General features: G+C 35.4%; 1 long non-coding RNA gene across 1 annotated transcript; it reads left to right on the top strand.

Annotated features, from left to right (window-relative positions):
- The first annotated feature begins 12035 nt into the window (after window positions 1-12035).
- LOC145789613 (uncharacterized) lies at window positions 12036-14234 on the top strand. Its single transcript, XR_014327719.1, has 3 exons — window positions 12036-12308; window positions 13706-13857; window positions 13943-14234. It is a non-coding gene; the product is annotated as an uncharacterized LOC145789613 (long non-coding RNA).
- The last annotated feature ends 1605 nt before the right edge of the window (window positions 14235-15839 follow it).

Below are 15839 nucleotides of genomic sequence, written 5' to 3'. Positions count from 1 at the left end.
CAAGCGGCGTTGGGCCCAATCATATAGCAAGCAGCATCGGGCCCAAACATATAGCAAATGGCCTCAGGCCCAAACATATAACAAGCGGCCTCGAGCCCAATCATATAACAAGTGGCCTTAGGCCCAAACATATAACAAGCAATCTCGGGCCCAATCATTTAACAAGCGGAATCAAGCCTAAACATATAACAAGAGGCCTTAGGCCCATATTGCACATATCATATAATATTAATAAAGTTCCTTCATTTCAATCAAATGATACATTTAAGTCTGATTCCAAATCACATTAAAGCTTGTTTCAAATCACATAGTATCAAATATTGCTTATCAAACCTTTCATAACTCCAAGTCGTAGTAAAGTACCCGAAAGCCTTAATTAACTTGCTAAATTACTATATAGGACAATCGTCATAGGTTGACATAATGCAGAGCATTTATCGCGAATCATTAGCTTATGCAAAACGTCTAAAATGGATCATAGACAAATAACAGTTACTAAGGGTCAAAGTACATTTTCTCAATTTATCATAATCATTACTTAAAAGGAAACTCATCCATTCTTATCAAAACATTCTTTTAAAAACTTGCCATAACATAATTGCTCCGAAGATTTCAAGAATATTTTATCATTTCGAAAACAATCGTGAAGGCACATAATTTACACAAAGCATAAGTTTCACAATTTCAAAGTATTTCATATGAAAATAGCGTTACAAAGAAATTACTCACATTGCTTGGTCGGATGATACTCCTTAACGACTCAGCCTGCAGAAACATAACCAAGCATAACATTTCAAAACACATTGCCTTCAATTCACTCAATCGATTTATTCATTACATATCCATTCAATCATTCCCCATTCTTTAATCCCACTCAAGTGTTTAATGCTAAACTTCTCTACATGTGATTCACATACAAAGCTTGTGTCAAAGATGTACTTTAAACAACCCTAAATGTTCATGACTTAAATTAATGTTTCATACAAAAATTTCATATGTTTTCCATTGAAAATATCATGTTTACATATTTAAGGTTTAAGGAAATAGCAAGAAGCGAAAGGGAACGAAGTTAGGGTAGAAAATGACATGAAACGACCAAAAGAAAATGAACAGCCTTCATTAATTTGAGCATATCTATTTGTGTACTTAACATTTGCATGTGAGGCCACCACCATTAGAAACTAGACTTCTAGGGCTTGAATTTAGGCTCTATAATCACTTAAAACGAAGTCCGAATGAGGGATATATTTATTTGAAGTTACCAGGTATAAGCTGAAACAAGACTGGCCGTACGTGCACCCACTTTGACTGCTCGTGCGGTGATTGGCCCGCTCAAGTGGTGGACTTGGCCACTCGAGTGGTGGTTTAAGCATAATGAAATTTCTTGTTTTTCTTCATATTCTGCTCATACGGTCTGGGCAAAATCAGATAGCCCGAAAATTCATCAAAGATTGAGTTTTCAAACCCAATTTTAAGCCAATATCTCATGTAATCTTCCTTTAAAACATGAAATACTACCTTATACAAGTGTAATCACAACTCAAACACATCAATCTTGCTTAGAGTTCAAAATCAAAGTCTCATCTTTTCATAAATTCAAGATTTCATAACATACAAGTTCAAAACACATATATCCATGAATAATCTTCCAACAAATATTGTTTTCAAGAACCATCTAGGGTTTGTTTCATGGATCAATCACAAGAATGAACTTAAATCAAACAAAGATAAAGAGATTAGGGTTCAATTTCATGCCTTTAGCTCAAGCCACCATATAACTCAAAACCCTAGCTCAAATTTCTAATTTCTTCTTGATTTCATGACAAGGATGAGTTAGAGACAAAGATTGTAAGTAAATTAACATACCTTAATTCAAACCTAAGGCTTGCCCCTTGATTCTCTTGCAATCTCTAAGTCTTCCTCTTTTTCTCTCTCTAACTCACTCTCTAGAGTTCTCAACAAAAATGAAGAACACAAGTGGACCAACACATATATGACTTAACCCTTAAATTTCCAATTTCATCATTACGAATCGTAATTTTTCAAAATTTCACCGTAAGCTCTATAAATCATGCTAATCACAGATATTAAGTTAGTTTTTGTTTATCGCGTCTCTAAGGCCTTCAATTTCGTTTCAAAGTTCCAATTGCAAAAGATATTCCTACATTCAATAGATATTATTCCAAATTCACATAATTTATATACTTAAACTTGCAAATTCATATCAAACACATAATTATATGCATAATTAAACATAGTATGGGTTGGGTTATCAGAGTGCTGCTTCAGTTCTGTTCGCCGAAATTACATCATAGGTGCTTGGTTGTAGCTAGTCCAACCGTCATATCTTGTGAGACAAACGTCGAACAACCTTCAACACCCCAATCGGTGAAGTGACGAATCTGTTTTAAAGACATTGCCTAGTGTAGGTTCCGGTTTACTTTTTTTTTTTATTGTGTATTTCTATTCAATCTACTTGTAATTTCCAACATATTTTCTGATTCTAAAATTTTAATTTCTAAATATAAATCTATTTGTGTATTTAATCACACAATTTTTACAACAAACTTAAAATAGATTATGTGTTTTCTATAAAGTTGAACAAATAGATTCATCTAGCATTTTAGAATAACACAAATTTTTTTAGAGTGGGTACTTTCTGTGTTTTATATAAAAACATGTTTGCCTAGAATTGGTTTTTGTTTCGTTTCGATTTCCATGTAAGTCTTGATTAGAATAGGAAAATAATATATATATATATATATGCATATTGTTGCTTTATGTAATTCTGTGAATTTAGTATCATATTTATGACAGTGTACTTGCATAAATAGGGTGTGTTTGGTAACGTTTACGTTTTCAGTTTATATTTACAAAAATTTGATAAATTGGTTTTTGTTTATTTTTTGTTTATTTTTAGAAAAACATAAACTACAAACGCGTTTGGTAATTGACAAAATGTTTAAAAAATTTTAAAAACATAAAAAAGAGTGAGAAATGGCAAGTGGTGGCAAGTGGCAGCGAAAGACGGTGGTGGAAAGTGGTAACGGTGGGTGGTGGGTAACTGGTGGTGGGTGGGTGGGTAACAGTGACGGGTGGTGGGTGGTGGTATGTGGGTGATGGTAGTGGTGGTGTTGGTGGTGGTGGCAAGTGGTGGGTGGTGGTGGGTGGTGGTGGCAGGTGGGTGGTGGTGGCGAGTAGGTGGCGGGTGGTGGTGGTGGGTGGTAGCGAGTGGGTGGTGGTGGTGGCGGTGGCAGTGGCGGTGGCGAGTGGTGGGTGGTGGTGGCAGGTGGGTGTAGGAATGGCAATTTAAACCCGGCCCGATGGGGACCTGATCCCCCGACCCCGATTGAAACGATTTTTCCCCGAAAATTATCCCTATAGGGCCAGGGATGGTATTGAAAATTAAATCCCCGATGATTTTCGGGCCGGGGACGAGGATAGATTCCCCCACCCCGACCGCGGCCCCGCCCCGCCCCGTCCCGTTTGATCCCCGACTGATCCCCGTATGTTATTATAATAATATATATATATATTATATTATATGTTTAGGTACCGTATGTTATTATAATATATATATATATATATATTATATGTTTAGGTAGGGTTATTATAATGCATATGTTTGGCAGGCCCTCACTCACATCACACAGTCACATACTTACTGTCTCTCATCTCTCTCTGTCAAACCTTCGCAAACGCCGACCGAGCTCTCTCCCTCCTCCGCCGATCGCCCTCCTGTCCCTCCTCCACCGATCTCCCTTCTCTTCCTCGTCCGTCGATCGCCCTCCTCTCCCTCCTCTACTGATCTCCTTTCTTTGCCGATTGAGCCACCACAACTCACCACTATTTGCGGCAGTCTTCCTCCCTCTCTCTCTCGATCGATTTGTTATATATATATATATATTAGATTTGTTATATATATATATATGTTAGATCTGAATTTTTTTTTTTTGAGCTCATCAGATCTGTTATGGTGATGAACAGATCTATTAGATCTGAATTTTTTTATTATTATTTATATTTGAGCATCAGATTTCTCTCTCTACGTTGTTGTTGTTGATGATGAACAAATTTGTTGTATCTATTTTTTTTTTTTTGGCGGGGGATTATTCGGGGTCGAGGAAACCCGATCCCCATTAGGGGGCGGGGGTGGGGGCGGATATAGGTTCCCCGTCGGGGATCGGGGCCGGGGACGGGGGGATTTCCACCATCGGGAATCGGGGACGGGGAGAGTGATCCCCGGCCCCGCCCCGCCCCGTTGCCATTCCTAGGTGGGTGGCGGGTGGGTGACGGTGGCAGATGGTGGGTGATAGCGAATAGGTGGTGGTGGTGGTGGGAGTGGTGTGTAGGTGGCGGATGGCGGGTGGTGGTGGGTGGTGGATGGCGGGTGGTGGTGGGTGGGTAGGTGATGGTGGCCGGTGGTGGGTAGTGGTGGTGGTGGTGGTGGTGGCGGTGGCGACGGGTGGTGGTAGTGGTGGTAGCCGGTAGGTGGCGGATGGCGGGTGGTGGGTGGGTGGGTGACGGTGGCGGGTGTTAGGTGGTAGAGAGTGGGTGGTGGTGGTGGTGGTGGGTGCGTGGGTGACGGTGGCGGGTGGTAGGTGGTAGCGAGTGGGTGGTGGTGGTGGGTGGTGGTGGTGGATGGCTGGTGGTGGCAGGTGGCTGGTGAGTGGTGATGGCAAGTAGGTGGCGGGTGGTGGTGGCGGCCGGTGGATGGTGGTGGCGGGTGGTAGGTGGTGGCAGGTGAATGGCAGGTGGGTGATTGGTGGTGGTGGCGGCGAGGGGTGGATAGTGGTGGCGAGTGGATGGCAGGTGGGTGGTGGTGGTGGGTAGTGGTGGCAGGTGGTGATGGGGGGCAGGTGGTGGTGGCGGAAGACGATGATGGAAAATGGTGGTGGGTGGTGGATAGTGTTGGGTGGTAAAAAAAAAAAAAAAATTTGAAAACTCAAAACGGAAACACATTTTTTGTGTTTTCATTTTTTGGCCAAATTTATAAACTGAGACCACAGATTTATAGATCAAAAATTTTACCAAACAAGTTTTTATTTGAGTTTTTTAAATTTTTGTAAATATAAATAGAAAATTGAAAATGTAAATATTACCAAACGGCACCATAGTGTGCAAATTTAATTCATATGCATGTTGTTGTTTCCTTTTCCAACCACTGAAACCGAATACATGTTATTTTTTATTAGACTTTCAATTTAATTTACCACTGTTTCATATGTAAATTAATATATGCAATGCTATATTTAATATAGTTTAATTATAATACTTTTATTTCTAGATCTCTAGTAGAATCTTTTAGTATCAATTTATTTTATGAGCATGGTTCATGATTTCCTATCATGCTTTGCATGTCTTTTTATGTTATAATTTATGTGATTTGCATGCTAATTGTTTTCTAAATTCTAGAATTATTCACATGAGTTATTTACAATATAATTACCCTAAAATTAAGTTTATGTTAATTGTCTATATTTATTTACATGTTTATTATGTAATAGTTTCATACTTAATTTAATTCTTAGAGTTATAGATTTATTTTTTTTTTTTTTTTTTTGGTAACTCATCTAGCATTTTAATTCATTAGTTAATTTTGTTATTAAATAGTTTGCTAGAAGGTAGTTTATAGTTTTTTTCCAATTCTTTGCTTTGTATTTTGTTGTGTGTTTGTGCTAACTTTCTTTATAGGAATACCAATGCGAAAGGAGGGAGGGGGGGAATACAAATCCAAATTAATGGAATTTTGGGCTTGCAATAAAAAATTTAAAAAATATATATTTGGACTGCTAACCTCTTTGTTTAACAGGAATACTTAAGCATAGAAAGGGATTTTTGGACTAAATTTTGAAGGAATTGTTGCTTGAGTTTTAATTGGGATTTTTACCAATGTGTTGAAGCATTTTGTATGTGATGGGTCATTTCACACACCAAAAATAAACACTAAACTATACCAAATTTCTTAAAATAAGGGTAAGTCCAGGTATCAATCCACAAGGACAAACGGGAAATTAAACTAATTTAATTGTTAAATTCCTAAATTAATTTTGATAAAAAGATTGAAGGATATTATGACTAAACGAGAATTAAATGAAATTGAGAAATTAAACAGACAATTAAAATTAGGGTTTGAGATACTGATTTTTGAAAAAATCTTAGGGCAAAAAATTCACCACTAACCACATAAATCAGACTCAACATCAGCCATCAATAATACTCCTGTTTGAACTATCCAATATTTCACAACTACAAGTTTGAAACATTAATCAAGGGGATTGTTGTGTTCAACGTACAGGCATGAGTCATCTCATATAGCACGAGACATTTGCTCTAAACTATGGTAGCAACATGACCCGTCTCTTGTAGCATGATTCGTCTCATACTTTGAACACAAACATAAAGAAAACTAATATATGGAAAGCATTAAACAATCACAGTGAGTAAAACACTTGAAGGGATGAAAATAAAAATTAATATAAACTTCTAAATCATCCATACATTTATTCAAACCGTTTCACAATCAAAACTTAAGAAAAATCCCTTTACATGGCTAGGGTTTCATCAAAACCCAAAAACTGAAAGACCAGCCACTCATGGAGGAATGGCAAGAGGTGGAAGAAGAAGAAGCCACCATGCGAGACATTCTTCAAGCTTCAAGCTCTTTTGTTTCAAACCCTAGCCTCTCTTTCCCTTTTCTCTGAAATATTTTCAAATCCTAAAAACAGCCACTTTTTTTCTTTTTATTCCCAGTAGAATAGACTGAAATTTTCGTTCTTGCAACCTTAGGTGAGCTGCTCGAGCGGTGGTAGGCCGCACGTGTGGTGAGGTGGCAGGCCGGGTATTTTCACTATTCACACGGATAATCTGCTTTTGCGCCACTTTTTGCTTGAATTTGCGTATTGCCTGCCAAATCCGTACAAGTGCACAAAACACATCATCTCCACCAAATAAACAAAATTCAAAGACTATAAATATAACTTAAGCGACCTCAATGTGGTACCTTTCGGCTTACATCAGTATGCTTGTATTTTGGTGCAATTTTTAATTGCTTGTAAAGTTTTGGAATTTGGTTTGTTTTAACCTAGTTCATCCCCTGGAAACTTAATTCTAAAAATTGTTTCCCATAGATTAGGAGTCAACATGCTCTTAAAAGTCTTGTCTAAGGTTAACTGAGTTTTAAGTGGGACCGATGCGACCACTCTAATCTTCTTGAAAACTTTCCTGACTATGTTTGATTTTAGGTTAAGTTGTGAGACTAGTTTTGAATTAAATTTCCAACTTTAAGATTTTCTAGTGTTAAGTTTAATTTCTAAAAACACAGAATAGTGAAATTTTGTTTTATTTTTCAAAAATGGCAACTGTCACTGATGTTGCTGGTACTACTAATATTGATGGGATTAGAACCCAGGGCAACCCGCTTGCCAACCCCTGCTGTGACCTTTGTGGTCAACCCTGTTGCTACTCTTGCTCTTTTGGGAGAACCGCTCAACCATCATGAGTGCCTGGAGAAGTTCACAGGAATGAATTTCAAAAGGTGGCAACAGAAGATGTTGTTCTACCTGACTGCTCTAAGCCTTGCGAGGTTTTTGACTGCGGATCTGTAGACACTCCATTTTTGACCGCCCTTAAAACTTTGGCACTTTATTCCAAACACCCGATAATGAAAGTTACACTGTGCAATCTTTTGAATTCTCAGTGAAGAAATTTGGATTTAACCTCCAATCCCAAACCTTACACCCGGTTTTGCCCAAACTATTTTAAACCTTAAAACCCTCTTTTTAAAAATATTTTTCCAAATGCTTCTACGATGTTCCGAGACTTGCATTTCGTTTAAAATATTACACTTTTCGGTAAACCGAGTAAGGACAAAATGGAAATAAATGGAATGAAGATGAACTATTTGAAAAATCTTTAAAAATATCTTATTTATAGGTTTGGAGTTGAAGGAAGTAGGAGGGGATGAAAGAAAACTAGTTTAAGAAAAGGTCGGGCATCAAACCGTTAAGAAAGAAATGAGCAACCTTCACTAAATTAGGAATATCTCTCTAACCACTTGGAATTTAGATGTTAGACTACCACCATTGGATAGTAGACTTCTGGGGCTTTAATTTAGACTCAAGAATCACCTAAAACCGAGTTCGGATGAGGGAGATATGCCTGTTTAAAGTCGGACCTAAAATGCAAATTTTTGGACCCGGCCGACTCCATTTAGATCCTGCCATGGCTCATCTAGAGCTGGCCGACTTTCAATGAAAAATAGTGAATTTGTGCCTTTTAGAGCCGACCTTTCATTTTTGGGCCTGGCAGGGTAATTTGGGGTTCGACCGGCTTTCAATTGCGCCAAACAAACAGCTGGCTTCGTTTGAAGATATTTTCAACCAAATTAGCACAAATTCTATAAATAGGACCTTCCACTTCAGATTTTAAGTTTAGAAAAACCTTCCAAGAGACTTAGGCATTGATAGAACATCCATCTTCCTTCCAAAAGCTTCCTTAACTTCATATCACCTTTTAGCTATACATACACAATACGTACACCATTAGAGCTTGTTTTTGAAAACTTTTTGCTAGAGTTTCAAACCATATTTCATAATCTTGAGGGTGTTGGAATCAAGTTTGTTAACTAAGAGCTTACCTATCTTTCAAAGGTATAATTTTGCACCTTCTTTTTTAATCTTCTTCTACTCTTTTCCTCTATTTTTCTTGTCTTTATATACTGATTTTCAGAGTTTGAAAATGCTAAAAAATGTGATTTAAAAGTTCCAAAAGTTGAGAGGTTAGTCACCCCTAGTCTTATTTACTAGTTTTGTATCTCTTTATTTTTCCTTATCTTTTGTGTTCTTTTAACATGATTTTAGCTACTGTTTTTGGACAATTTTCAGAAGCTAAAATATGTGAAAGTGAAGGGGTTAGCCACCCTTCCTTAAGCTTGCTTACGGGCTTTATTCTCTTTAATCTTTTCTTACGTTTTTTAGTTTTTCAAACTATTTTCAGCTTGTTTTTGGGGGTTGTTTTGTCACTGTTTTTTTTTTTTTTTTGGTTTTCGGGGCTAATTAATTCATTTAATTAGTTTATGCTTTGATTTCTTTGCTTGTTGTGTTGTAAGTCCTCATGATTTCGGTTGTTTAGGCCTTAGACACTGAGTTGTTCGAGTTGACAGCTTTTCTTTACTTAATCTCTATCTCAAGAATCTCATTTTAATAACCAATCTCTCATAATCATTTCAGCAACCTTCCTATTTTCTTTTTCCCTTTTGTTTGAGAGTCGTTTCAACCGATTGATTGTTGTTCAAGGCATGAGAAGAAGACCTATGTTCAATGGCTTAATCTCTACGGAGGTTCATCGTCAAAGCATAGTCTCCCTTTCATACTATGAATCGCTTCTCGTTTGATATCTCTTCTCATTTAGTGGACTTCAACATCACTTTAGAACAATTGATTAAAGAATGACAAAGGCTAATAAAATTGGCTTCAAATCAATGAAACTGACATAAAGTAAATGCTTAGAGTTGGTCCAGCTTCCCAAACAGTAGCATGGTTAAAGCCCAACAGTAATGAGAAACCTGTCCTGGTCCAAGTCCAGTAGCATGAGACATCCATCAGATAGAGAGTCAGCCACGTGGCAGAAAAAGATCTTGCAAAGTTATTGAACCCACACATCAGGCATTAAATGAGACTGTCATGGCATTAAATGCAACAAGACCTCTCACGCCGGAGCATGCAAAACCACCATGATCGATGACAACTAGACTATAGACTTTCGGCCAACGAGACAGCTCGAAGGACTTGGAAATGATGAGTGAGGGATATAAGGAAGCTTCTGAAGTACATTTGGTAACAACTAATTCTCTAATTCTCTCTCTCTCTCTCTTTTCCTTTCTATGTTACTATTCAGACTACGTTCTCATCTAATTTGATCATCGAAGGGTCTACGAGAAGGAAACCCCCCATTTTGGGACCTTCCTAGTGGGTTTGTTGAAGGTTCAGCTTGAAGGATAAAGGTCAACTGATCTGTGGGGCGCTTGGACTAGTCCAACCCATCCCTTGCTAATCGAACTGCATTATCAAAACCTAAAAATATATAATTCCTTGTAAAAATTAGAACAAAAAAAAAAAAGAAACTTTCCAAAAAATTAAAAATAAATTAAAATTTATAATTTTAACAAATTAAACTATACAAAAAGTAGATCTCATAAATTAAAAACTTATTTGATTAATCCTCATGTTTGACGCCGCCAGTTGCTACTTTTCTTCGATGATGATTTTTTCTTTTCGTTGGTAATGATTATTCCACTTTTAACGGACTAAAATGAGTCGAGGGGTTTTGTCTTTGGTTACTCATTCGGTCATTTTAAGATGTTGTTTGGGATGTTCTAAATAAGTGTATTTTTTGACTTTTTATAAAATATGAATTGGATTTGAAGTGATGTGGTAGAGAAGTGATGTGACTTAAATAAGATAATGTAACTTATATAGAATAGTGATTTTTTAACTGTTTAACTCTCTTCTTCTTCTTCTTCTTTTTTTTTTTTTTTTTTTTTTTTTTTTTTTTTTTTTTTTTTTTTTGAAGATACTAAACTTAACCTAAAGTCTACCTTGTTGACATCTGTTTGCATTATACGCCCTGTACGTGAACCAGAGGAATGGTCGAATCACATCATTTATAACAATAATTGCACTCATGTCATCATAGCAATGATGCTAGCTCCAGGTTAATGCTCCACATGTTTAAGCAGTAAATATTTTTATTTTTTGTATAATAAAAAATAATTTTTACTAAAAAATATTTTTTTAACTAAAATTTTAAACTTCACCTCCCATCTTCACCACACTAGACAAGCCATTTCCCTCAAACACCCCGCTCCACCTTCACTAATATACTACTATTAGCATATTAGTCCTGAAGTCACAACCCAATAAAATTATTTTTGAATAAGAGTTTTAATGATTAAATTTTTTAGTCTTTAAAAGAAAAAATTTATTGTAAAAAATATTTAGTAGTCAATTTCTATCGTCGTGAGGATAATCATTAAAAGTCATCTCAAAAAGTCAAAAATAAAGTTTTTAACAATAAAATTTTGAAATTGTCACTACTAAATAGACTTTTAGGGACAAAATAATTTGGTCTCAAAATGATTTATTTTTTGAGACAAAAAATTTAGTCCTAAAAGGATAATAATTCATCATTAATGTTTAATTTTCGTTGTTAAAAATATAATAACAATACTCTTTGCAACAAAAATATTTGGTCCTTAAAAATAATTTTATCTCTAAATTTTAGTCTCTAAAACCTTAATTTTTTTGTAGTGAGGGTAGGTTTTTGTTTTTTGAGATGTTGGACCTAGTGAGTCTTGCCATGAATCTTATTTCAATAATTTGAACTATTCATTTTATTTGACTAAGAGTATAAATTATTTATAAAAAAAGTTTGATTATTTTGATAATCACCTCATGATTTTATTAGATTTTTTTGTTAAAAAAATGATGTCTATTTTAAAAATTATCTTATATGTCCATTTTTTATACCCAAAAAGAATATATATATATATCAACAAAATATATGATTATGATTATGATTATCAAACCAATTTGATTTTTTTTAATGAACAATCTACCAGCAATTGTTCTAAATTATTATCTCAGAGTCCCACAAGCACTAATAACACCTCCATCATAATATATACATATATATAAGTGAAAAATATATATATATATATATATATATATATCCCTAAAAGATATTTTCAGATCAAACAAAAAGCAAATAGAGCCTACACAAATGGTTAAACCTTTGTCACCATCATAACACCCCTGAATGCACCCCAAAACTCGGTGCCAGGCCAAGTTCTTGTTGAGAGGTCGATCCATCCAAACGAGAGCAATGGTTGAATCATCATCATTTATAACAATAGTTTCACTCATGTCATCATAGCAATGATGCTAGGTCCAGGTTGGTGTCCAGGTTGATGCTCCACTTGTTTAAGCAGTAAATATTTTTATTTTTTGTATAATAAAAAATATTTTTTTAACTAAAATTTTAACAAAAATGTTTGAGGGCTCGAAATCCCGTTGGCTCGAATTGGCTTGAAATTCAAAATGACGTCGTTTTAGATTTCATTTTTTTTTTCTTCCTCCTTTTCTTGACCCACGCCTCTCACCTCTCTCGCCTCATCCCTCTCGCCTCTCCGGACTCATCCCTCTCATGTCGACTACACATCTTCTCTATCTCTTCAGTCTCGCCTCTTGCTACCTCTTCAGTCTCGCCTCTCTCACCTGACTATTGAAGTAGTACGAAGGACGACTGAGGTAAACCCGAAATCGAGCCATGTTAGGGTTTATGTTTGGCTTCAATTTTTTGTACAAATTAGTCGATTGGGAGTGTTTGGGTTTGGAGTTAGCTTGAAATTTGTGTTAAGGTTTGGGATTTGGCTTTAATTTCTGATGTGTTAGGGTTTGAGTTTTGCATTTGAATCTGTTATCCTCTGTATACACTTGATTGATTTTGCTTGAAATACACATCTGTGATGACCTATGTTCGAAATATATTGATTGGTTATTTTCTGTATACATTTGAGATTAGCATTGCTTGAAATACACATATGTGATGACTTATATTCAAAATATATTTGATTGGTTATCCTCTGTGTCCATTCTAATGAATCTGTTAGCCTCTGCTTTCAGATTTGCTTTAATTGGTTTTGGCTTTAATTTGGTTGTGCTTGAATAGTTATCCAAGTCTATCATCTGTTTGATAGATCATTCAATCCATCTCTTTATCCAACTTTATCATCTGGTACATACATCATTCTAAGTAACAGATTCATGAGAATGGTTACAGAGGATACATAGGATATCATTCTAAGTATCCATCTCTAAATATGTCTGGAGGACACTAAATGGTAGCGGAAAAAAAAAAAAAACAAACAAACAACCTAATCACCAAGTTGAGCTGCAAGAGCAAGGGTTGGCCCCCACAATTGACCTTCTTGTGCACATTGTAAAGCCTCTCTTATTCTACCAGAAACCAGAAGCTTCTGGACCTCAAAGGCAGTAGTAGTAACCTAGAGAACCAATAAATATTTATTAAAACGAAGAAATACTTGAACTCTGTCACAAATATTTGGAGATGCCAAGCAGAAGAGACTTGTCTATCTGAATCTGTCCTTCAGGTGGCAAGTTTTGCAAGCAGCAACTAGAAGCACCATATTCACTAACATTCCTCTTCTCTTGGCAGATGTAAAGAGCTTAGCTACAGCAGATTGTAGACAATCACTTTCCTAGTAAAAACCAATGGGTTCCTAGTAAAAACCAATGGGTTCTTGACTTTTTGTGGTACACATCATTTAGATAATAAAGCATCAAATTCATAAGTAAGTAACAGATTCATAAAACTTAACAAAACCCCAAACAGATTCATAAGTAAGTAACAGATTCAAAGAGACTTATCATTTGTTTGAGATGGATACCTTTGAAAGATCATTCTAAGTGTCAACATTGAATTTATGCATTCACTTTGTTATCAACATTGAATTTATGCATTCAACATTCATAAGTATTCAACATTCCTGAGAATTTAAAGTGGCTTTGTTATCAAGATTGATCTCTGTTTATGGATTAGATCACTATGAATGCATAATTATGCATCAGTAGGACGCTTATCCATCAATATGAGATAGTTGAATCTATTGGTATTTTTTATGCAGATAAAAAAATGGCTTCATCTTCTACTAATAATAGGAAAATAAGATTAAAGCCAAGATTCTGTTATTGTGGAAGAACAGCTTCCATGCATATTGTACGAACCAATGAGAATAGAAATGAAGGACGTGTGTTTTTTCTTTGCCTAGACAAATATGTAAGTATCTATTATATAAATTAATGTTTCACTTTTTACAAATTTCATTTGTTTGATTTGATTAACCGATTCTTGTGCATTGTAGAGTGTAAACGAAAACTGCAATTACTTCAACTTTGCAGATGATGATGACAACGATGTTACCTCCACAGATATAAGAACTAAAGAAATTAATGATCTAAGGAGAAGGCTTGGTGAGCATGATAAAAGGCTCGAAATGATGGAGAAAAGTTTCAAGGCAATGGCTTATGTCATTGTATTTTGTGTATTTTTTTACTTTATCATGTAAATGAATGTAATGGACATGTTGAATGTAGTGTTTGAATGGATGTAATGGACATATTTTGTGTATTCTATTATGTAATTTTATTATGTAATTTGAATGTAGTGTTTGAATGGATCTGTTTGATAAATCTTTAACAGATTGAACAACCATAACCTGGAGCATTTTATTATGGATCTATTTTAACAGATTGACATGTTGAATGTAGTGTTTGAATGGATCTATTTTATTATGAACAGATCTGTTTAAACATAACCTGGAGCAGATTCACAGAATGGATCTGTTTGAATGGATCTGTTCAAATTCTAGCCCATTCAGGCAAATTCATGGACATAACCTGAAGCATTCAGGCAGATTCATAGACATACAGATTGAGCATTCAAAATCTGGCCCATTCAACATACAATTTGCTATCATTTAACATAAAATATTACCATTAACTTGGAAAATATTACCATAACCTGCTGAACTGTTTAACAGATTGAAAATGTTTAACAGATTGATAAATCTTTAACAGATTTCAAGAACCATAACCTAGAGCATTCAAAGACATACATTTGAGCATTGAAAATCTGGCCCATTCAGTCACATTCATAGACATAATCTGAACCATAACCTGGAGCATTCATGCAGATTCATAGACATACAAATTTAGCATAATCTGAACCAAAATCTGGAGCATTCACGTAAATTCATAGACATACAAATTGAGCATAATCTAAACCAAAATTTGGCCCATTCAATCACATTCATAGACATAATTAACATTCAAAATCTAGCCCATTTAACATACAATTTGCCATCATCTCCAAATAGATGATTTACAACAAGATCAATCTGAACATTTGAACAAATGCATGATGAACTGACAGCAAAGTCTGGCTTCCCATCTTCAGCTATTGCACCAGCAACTAGATCACTGCGGTCTAAGATCCTTTCCAAATCTTCATCACTGACATCTGTCTGTATTATCTTCTCTTCTGCATCTTCTTCATCACGGAGCAAATACAGCAGCTCCTCTTCCTGAAAAAAATGACATCTTTATTTAAATACTTTAACATATCCATTAGATCCCAACCTTCACCAATCAAAACATCTCATATCTAGAATTGGCCCCCTATATAGAACTTGGCCAAGTCAATGAATATAGCTCCCAATTAAAACTCTACAAAGACCATAACAAATGTTTGTGTATGAAAACTTTGAATCTTCAATCTCACTACAAATGAAATTAAAAGCAGTGATAAAATATTACCATTAAAGTACAATGCGAAACTAAAAAAAAATGGGACATTTGGATCCGCATTTACATTGAAGTGAACATTTAAAGCGATTGTCAAACTTTGACTGCCGATGTTGTTCACCATTCCTAATTGAGTATGAGATGTGCCTCCAATATTGTCCACCGTTTGCGTTTAACTAAACTGTGCCTATTCAATAAACAAGTACACTTTACAAATATTGTCCATTCAACATATATATCAATTAAAATAAGAACAAATATTTTAGTTTAAACATTGACCACATACCGGTACATACATACTCTGTTACATGCCATCCATGCAAGGAAAATAGTAAGATGCAGTTTGCGTTGCCTTATGATCATAGTAACATAATTTCATTATACATAAAAAGACATTTAAATAAAAAACAACCAACAACATAAAAATTCAAATACATACCAGGTCATGATAAGTAT

This window comes from Camellia sinensis, chromosome 1 (genome assembly GCF_055761805.1).
Source record: "Camellia sinensis isolate YWXY chromosome 1, ASM5576180v1, whole genome shotgun sequence".
Lineage (NCBI taxonomy): Eukaryota > Viridiplantae > Streptophyta > Magnoliopsida > Ericales > Theaceae > Camellia > Camellia sinensis.
Note: the sequence above shows the minus strand (reverse complement) of the source record. Positions and strands in the feature narration are given on the sequence as shown.